The sequence below is a fragment of the Jaculus jaculus genome, chromosome 9 (assembly GCF_020740685.1).
Source record: "Jaculus jaculus isolate mJacJac1 chromosome 9, mJacJac1.mat.Y.cur, whole genome shotgun sequence".
Taxonomy (NCBI): Eukaryota; Metazoa; Chordata; class Mammalia; order Rodentia; family Dipodidae; genus Jaculus; species Jaculus jaculus.
Window position 1 is genome coordinate 73,913,117 of NC_059110.1, and position 8,616 is coordinate 73,921,732.

The window sequence follows — 8,616 nt, forward strand, 5'->3', positions numbered from 1 at the left end:
GTGTCTCCAGCAATAGAGACCATCTAGTTTTGGTGGGCGGCCAAGAGTAATGGTAAAAGCCTGTGCTATTTCAGGGGCCTCGGTAGCCTTCTTGATCAAGAACTTATTGGGAGGTAGCTCTTCCCTGGCACTGGAATTTTATCATGAATAATCTATGGCTTCTGGGAAGAGCTTTGCCCACTCAGATAGAGGAACGTCATTCATTCAAACATGTTTTTAAATTGTACTGATTGATTGATTTGGTTTTTCAAGGTAGGATCTCACTCTAGCCCAGGCTGACCTGGATTACATTCTGTAGTCTCAGGGTGGCCTCAAACACACAGCAATCTTCCTTCTGCCTCCCAAGTGCTGGGATTAAAGATGTGTGTCACCACATCCAGCAGCTATTTATGAACTAAAGTCTCACTCTGTAGCATGAGGCTAGTCTCAAACTCATGGTTATTCTCCTACATCAGCCTCCCGAGTGCTGGGATTAAAGGCATGTGCTATCATGCTCAGTGGCTTTTTAAAAATAATTATATTTTGTTGGCTTACCAAGTAGTAGGTTTCCATATGGCTTATTCACATATGTTTAGTTTGATTCATCCTCCCACATCTCCCTCACAATCATCCTGCCTCCCATCCCTGATTGCACTTTTCCCTCCCACTATTACCCCCACTCTACTTTCATGCCCCTTGTGTTATATTATTGCTCTTCCACAAAGCTTCCCCTCAAGGCCCCTTCTAGGTTCTTCACCTGTATAGACACTCTGGCTTATAGCCACTCATCTAGATCAAAATTAGAGTTTACATAAGAAAGAACATATGGTGTTTGTGTTTCTGAGTCTGTGTTACCTCACTCAGTATGACCTTTTCCAGTTCCATCCATTTGCCTACCAATTTCATTTTTCTTCACAACTTAACAAAATTCCACCATGCATATATGTACCATGTCTTTATAATCCATTTATCAGTAGGTGGGCATCTAAGCTGACTCCATTTCCTAGCTGTTATAAATAGACAGCAATAAATAAGACTGAGTAAGTATCTCTAAAGTAGAGTGTAGAGCCTTTAGGGTATATGACCAGAAATGTAATAGCTGAGTCATAAGGTAGTTCTATTTTAGCTTTGGACAAAGCTCCATGCTGATTTCCATAGTGGCTGCACCAGGTTGCATTCCCACTAGCTGTGAATAAAAGATCCTGTCTTTCCCCACACCCTCCCCAGTAGTTAAAAATAAAATAAGTGAGAGAGAGAGAATTGGTGTACTAGGGCCTCCAGCCACTGCAACCAAACTCCATGTACATAAGCTACCTTGTGTACATGCATGACTTTGTGCATGTATCACCTTGTGCAGCTGGCTTACATGAGATCTGGGAAATCAAACATGGGCCCTTAGGCTTCATATGCAAGTGCTTTAACCACTAAACCATATTTCCAGGCTGTTCTTTTTAAAATTTTGATCATAGCTATTCTGACCAAAGTGAGATGGAATCTCAAAGTAGTTTTAATTTCCATTTTCCTGATGGCTAAGAATTTCTTTAAATATTTAATTAATTAATTTATTTGCAAAATAGAGAGAGGCAGATAGAAAGAGAGAGAATGGACACACTAGGGCCTCTCACCACTGAAAACAAACTCCACATGCATGTACCACCTTGTTCATATGGCTTTATGTGGGTACTGGGGAATAGAAACTAAGTCCTTTGGCTTTGCAGACAGGCACTTTAACTGCTAAGCCATCTCTCCAGCACAGGATGTTTTTAAAATATATTTGTGTTTCTTCTTTTGAGAACTCTCTCTTCCATTTCATGGCCTATTTTTTAATTGGATTGTTTGATTTCTTTTTCCCGTTGTTTAGATATTCTTTTGAGTTCTGTGTATATTCTAGATATTAACCTTCTGTCAGTTGTGTAGTTGACAAAGATTTGCTCCCATTCTGCAGATTGCCTCTTCACTCAGCTGACCATTCTTGTGCTGCACAAAAGCTTCTAAACTTGATGTGGGCCTGTTTGGCGATTGCTGACCCTCTTTCCTGAGTTACTAGACTCTGTCTTGGAGTATCCTACCTATGCCTGTATCCTGTAGTGCACTCCTCATCTTTAGCAGTTCCACACTTTTGGTTCTTTCAATGAGGTCTTTGGTCCACTTGGAGTTGATTTTTGTGCAAGGTAAGAGCTAAGGACTTAGATTCATTCTTCTACATGTCAGCACCATTTGTTGAATATGCTGTCTTTTCTCCAATGAGTATTTTTTGACATATTGGTCAAAATTCAGGTGGCTGTAGTTGTCTGGACTGACATCTGGGTCCCCTTTCCTATTCCATTGATCTGTGTGTTGCTTTGTTGTGCCAATACCATGATGTTCTTATTACTATGGCTTGGTAGTAACTTGAAATCAGGTATGGTAATATCTCCAGCAGTATTCTGTCTCAGAATTGTTTTGGCTATCTGGAGGTTTTGTGCCTCCACATGAATTTTAGTACATTTTTTCTGTTTCGTAAAGAATAGTGCTGAAATTTTGTTTGGGATTACATTGAATTTGTAGGTTGCTTTTGGCAGGATGGTCCTTCATGATAGCAATTCTTCCCATCCCTGACCATGGGAGATCTTTCCATTTTCTGGTGTCTTCCTTCTTCTACTTCCTTCTTCAGTGTTTTAAAGTTTTCATCATAAAGGTCTTTCAGTTCTTTGGTTAGGTGGATTCTACAGCATTCTTGAGGGTATTCTGAGTGGAATTGTTTTTCTGTTTTCTTTCTCCATACATTTGTCATTGTAAAAAGCTGTTGATTTTTTTGTATATTAATTTTTTATCCTACCACTTCATTGAAAGTGTTTAACAGTTCTCATAGAAATCTGGTGGAATCTTTAGGAACCCTTATCCATAGAATTATATCATCAGCAAATAATGATACTTTAACTTCATCCTTTCCTATTTGTATCCCTGTATTTATTTATTTATTTCTCTTGTCCTATTGCTCTAAGACTGCAAGTATTATGTTTAATAGTAGTGAAGTGGACATCCTTGTCTTGTCCCTGATCTCAATGTGGATGTGTCAAGTTTTTCTCCATTTATCATGATGTTGCCTGTAGGTTTGTCATATACAGCCTTTATTATTTTGAGATATGTTCTTTCCATCCTTAGTCTCTCCAAAACTTTTATCATGAAGGGATGTTGGATTTTGTCCAAAGCCCTTTCTGCATGAGTTGAAATTGAGGTGTGACTTCTGTTGTTGAGTCTTTTATGTGATGTATTATATTTATTTATGTATGATGACCCATTCCTGAATCCCATTTAATTGTGATATATGATCTCCTTAATGTGTTCTTGGATTTAGTTTGCTAGTATTTTGTTAAGAACTTTTGTAGCTATGTTTATCAGGAAATATGTTTATAATATTCTTTTTATGTTGTGTCTATCAGAGTAACACTGGCTTCATAGGAGGAGTTTGGGAATACTCCTTTCTATTTTATGGAATAGTTGAAGAAGTATAAGTTCAATTCTTCCTTCAAGGTCTGGTAGAATTCTGCAATGAATCCACCTGGAGTAGGGTTATATTTTTTAGTTGGGAGATTTTTCAATGACTGCTTCAATCTTGTTGCTTGTTATAAATCTGTTTAAGTTATTGATTTCATTTTGTTTAATTTTGGTAGGCCATATCTACATAAAAATTCATCCACTTCTTTTAGATTGCCCAATTTGGTAGGTTATAGATTTTTAAAAGCATGTCCTTATGATTTTCTTAACTTTGTTGGTACATGTTATAATGTTTCCATGTTCATCTCTAATTTATTAATTTAGGTCTTCTCTCTCATTCTTTTAGCTAGATTAGCTAAAAGTTTGTCGACCTTGTTTATTTTTCAAAGAACCAAATCTTTATTTCATTGATTTTTTTTTTTTCATTTCTTTCCTGATCTTAATTATACCCTCCTACCTACTGTGTTGGGGTTGACTTTGCCCTTTTTTCCCAAGGCCTTAAAGTGCATCATTAAGCTATTTATTTGAGATCTTTATGATTTTTAAGAATATTCTATTTATTTATTTGCAAGGAGAGAAGAGGTACACCAGGGCCACTTGTCACTGCAAATGAACTCCAGATGCATGCACCACTTTGTGCATCTGGCTTTGTAGATTCTGGGAAATCAAACCCAGGCTGTAAGGCTTTGCAAGTAAGTACATTTTAACTGCTGAACCATCTCTCTAGCCCTTTGTCTGATTTTTTGATGTGGACACTTGGAGCTATAAACTTCTCTCTTAGGACTGCCTTCATTATATCCCATAGATTTTGGTATGTGTTCTCATTTTAATTAAATTCTAAGAAATTTTTAATTTTTTCTTGAGTTGTTCATGTGCTATTTATCATTGAAAAGTGTATTGCTTATTCTCCATGATCTAATGTATTTTCCATTCTTTCTCTTGCTAATGATTTCTAGCTATATTCCATTGTGGTCACACAGTATAAAAAAAAGTTATTTCAATTTTCTTATATTTGTTGTGACTTGCTTTGTTTCTTAATATGTGAACAATTTTAGAGAAATTTACATAGGCTGCTGAAAAGGATGTGGATTCTGTCATGATGGGTAGAAGGCTCTGTAAATTCTTGTTAGAGCCATTTGATGTTGAAAGTCAGTTAACACCAATATTTCTAAGTTTAATTTTTGTCAAGATGTATACTATATATATGTATATTGGTGAGAGCGGGTATTGAAGTCACCTGCTATAATTGTATCAGCATTAATCTCTAGCTTTGCATTTAGTAGCATTTGTTTTATGAAATTAGATGCACCTGTGTTTGGTGTGTATATCTTAAAAACTGCAATGTCCTTTTGATGAATTGTTCCTTTAATCAGTGTGAAGTGGCATTCTTGTCTGATTAATTTTAGTTTAAGTCTATTTTGTCAAATAATAGAATAATGATGCCTACTTGTTTCCTGGCTCCATTTGCTTGGAATATCTTTTTCTGTCCTTCTACCTAAGGTACTGTCTGTCCTTCATGATGACATAGGGTTGCTGGACACAGCAAAGAGATAATCTGTTTTCTAATTCAGTCTGCTAGTCTGTACCTTTTGATTGGGGAATTGAGTTCATTAATATGCAAGGTTATTATTGAAAGATGTATATTGATTCCTGTCATTCTGTAGTGTTTGGGGTTTTCTGTGTGTGTGTGTGTGTGTGTGTGTGTGTGTGTGTGTGTATTTTTATTTATTTATTTGAGAGTGACAGCAAGATAAAGAGGCAAAGAGAGAGAGACTGGGCATGCCAGGGCCTCCAGTCACTGCAAACGAACTCCAGACCTGTGAGCCCCCTTGTGTATCTGTGAGTACTGGGGAATCGAGCCTCGAACTGGAGTTCACAGGCAAGCACTTAACTGATAAGCCATATCTCCAGCCCCTGTTTGGTGTTTTCTAAGTCCTCAATTTCTTAACAATTATCCTAACTTCATTTATTTTTTTCCCTTGTAGTACCTTGGAAGTGTTCATCCTTTCTCTTTGTTCTGAAGTGATCCTTTGTAGAACTGGCTTTGTGGTCATAAATTCCTTTAGCCTACTTTTATCATGGAAAGTTTTTCTTTCTCTCCTTCAGTTGTGACTGATTTCTTGCCACATATAGTAGTCCAGCTTGGCAGTTGTTATCTTTCAGGAACTGTAATACATCATTCCAAGACCTTTGGGCTTTTCAAATTTCCACCAAAAAGTCAGCTGATACTCTGATGGGTTTTTCTTTGTAGGTGACCTGGAGTTTCTCTCTATATTCTGCATATTTAGTGTTTTAACTATGGTGTGATGTGGGGAGTTTCTTTTCTGGTCCTATATATTTAATGTTCTACATGCCTCTTGTACTTGAATAAGCTTATGTTTCCCTAGATTTGGGAAATTTTCTACTATGATTACATTGAAACTATTTTCTATTCTTTTGACACTGTGTTCTTTTCCTTCCTGTACACCCAGAGTTCATAGATTTTGTCTTTCCATGGGATTGCAGAGATCTTGCATGTTTTGTCCATATGTTTTCATAAGTTTGATGTTTTCCTTAAATAAACTCACCCATTCTTCAAGTCCTGATCTTGCTCTCCCCAAGATCCATTCTGCTGGTGAAGCTCTCCACTTAGCTTTTTGCTTCACTTACTGAACTTTCATTTCCAGCACTAGTTCAGCTTCTTTTCCTTCAGTGTTTCTATTTCCTTATTGAGTTACACACTCATCTCTTCTGATGATCTTGTTGTTTCATTCAGTTGATTATATGTGTTATCTTGGCATTCTTTAATTTCTTTGCACATATTTATCTTCTGTCTTTTGAATTCTTTGTCTGGAATTTCACCTAAGTCGCTGTCATCAGAAGCCATCACTCTGGGATTAGTAGGTTTTTGAAGGGACACATTGTTTTTACTTTTCATATTACTAGGTTTTGTGTGTGTGTAGTGGGATCTTAATATCAAAGGTTAGATTGTTGACTGAAATTTTTATTTTTAAATTTTAGGCCACCTTTGTTTCAATGGAGGTGTTTGCTATATTCAGGAAGTACTGACTTGTTGCAGGGTTGAGGTGTCATCTTCTGCTAGCCTGGAATTCAGGGAACCAGGCTTTCTCCCTAGTCTTCCTTTGTGAGTAGAGCACTAAGTACAAAAACAGTTGCTGTCTTAGGATAGATCAACTGCAAAAATAGTGATATTCTATTGCATAACAATCACCTTTTAAATGGTAATAATCATTTTAGGCAGTGAATAACATTGAGAGTATTGCACACACTAGTATATTAGTTACTGTACATTTGTACAGGGAGAAAAAGATAAGGAAGGAGAAACTACATAGAGAAAGTAGTATTAAGTTGCAAGAGAGGAAGTAAAGGAGGGGACATGTGTGGAAAGCAGAGTTGCAGGAGCAAAAGGGGAGGAAGGGGAGGATGAGAGTATTATCTAAAGATAGAATCAAGAGATAGAGAAGGTATGCTAACAGCTGATGTGGAATCTTTGCTCTCTCAGGAGGCAGGGGCTCAGAATTCCTGCCAACCAAAATGACTATATTCCTTGGGAAAGGAAAAGGGAAGACGTAGATGGTGGGGGGTGGGGGTAAGGGGAAAAGGGAGAAAGGAAGCTGAAAAACATACAGAAGACAAAAATAAAATAATAATAACCCTTACACACACACACACACACACACACACACACACACACACACACACAATCACATACATGCACAAACCAAGGGAAGCAACATCAGCCAAGAGTGGGGTAGGGATCAAGCTGGTCTACTTAGTTGGGAACATGAATTGGAAACAGGGAAAGCGTAGAGAGAAAAAGACTGGGTAGGCTACAAAATACAGGTTTTGCAAACTGACTGGCCTGACACTCTGGTCAGGAATGGCGACTCTCCACTGGGACTTCCTCTCTTACCTGGAACAGGTAGTTCCGTTCCTTTGGAGTCTCAGTTCTGCCTTCAGGCGACTGCCCAGAGCTGTCCTGTCTGTAGAGCTGAGTCTGTGGGTGCAGGTGGCTTTCAGTTATTTCTTGCTGGAAATTTCTCACTCACTGAGGAGTCTGCGAGAGGTCCCCTCTAGCCATGTAGCAGCATGGGGAGAGGGGTACGTGTATCTCTTAATGTCAAACTTCCAAGACCTTCCTCTGGTGTTTCGCTGCGGTCCCCAGGGACCTTCCCACTTCACATCTGTCTCTCAGAGCCCCCGCGCTGTTTCCTCCGTGTCCAGAGCTGGGCTAGGGCCATGCAGTTCCAACTCCGGTCACAGACCCCATCTCTGTGAGCCCAGCGTCTTTTGGGGGTGGGGGTGAGGGTGGAGGACGGCATTCTTTCCATGTGGTTTTCTGAGTTTATTCTTCAGTTCTCTTTTTGGTAAAATAGGCATATGATTTTGATTTTCTCCATTTCGGGCCCCACTGAGGGTCTTTCTAGTCTGCCATCTTACCTGGAAGTCTAGACATTTTTAAAAATTATTTGTTTGCAAGCTGAGAGAGATAGAGAGAAGTGAGACAGAAAAGAGAGAATGGGCATGCCAGGCTCTCCAGCCACTGCTAAGGAACTCCAGACTCTCATGTGCCGTTTTGTGCATCTGGCTTTCCATGGGCCCAGAGGAATGGAAACCAGGTAGTAGACTTCGCAGGCAAGCATCTTAACCGCAGAGCCCACTCTCCAGCCCAGGCACTTTTATTTAAAACAAAATCCTAGCACAGTCCTATAAGGTCAGTAGGTGCTAGATTTATGGTGAGAAGCCTGTTGGAATTTTAACTCTTTCAAACATTAGCTCTGGGACTTAAAAATGCATCAACTCGCAAAGACTGATGTAAAATGGGAATGGTGAATTCCCAGGGCAGTAACAGCCATGTTTGAGTGGATCTTGTGAGAACTGCAAAGAACTGTGCATGTACAGAATTTTGGAAAAGACAATCTGGGCTAGTGTTAGAAAGACCGCTCTAGCATTAGGAGAGCAGGCAGGAAGGGTGCAGGCCACTTAGCATACACGAATGTTGGAACATAAGATGTTTTCACTGAGCCCAAAAGGTTTTCAATAGTTAAGTGGGGAAAGGAGATGAAATGCAGAGGAATGAGGCAAGAAAATGAACGCCACATTTAATAATTGAAGAAAAGTGGGATAATTACTAAACCTGCCAGAAAAGAAGCTTAAAGC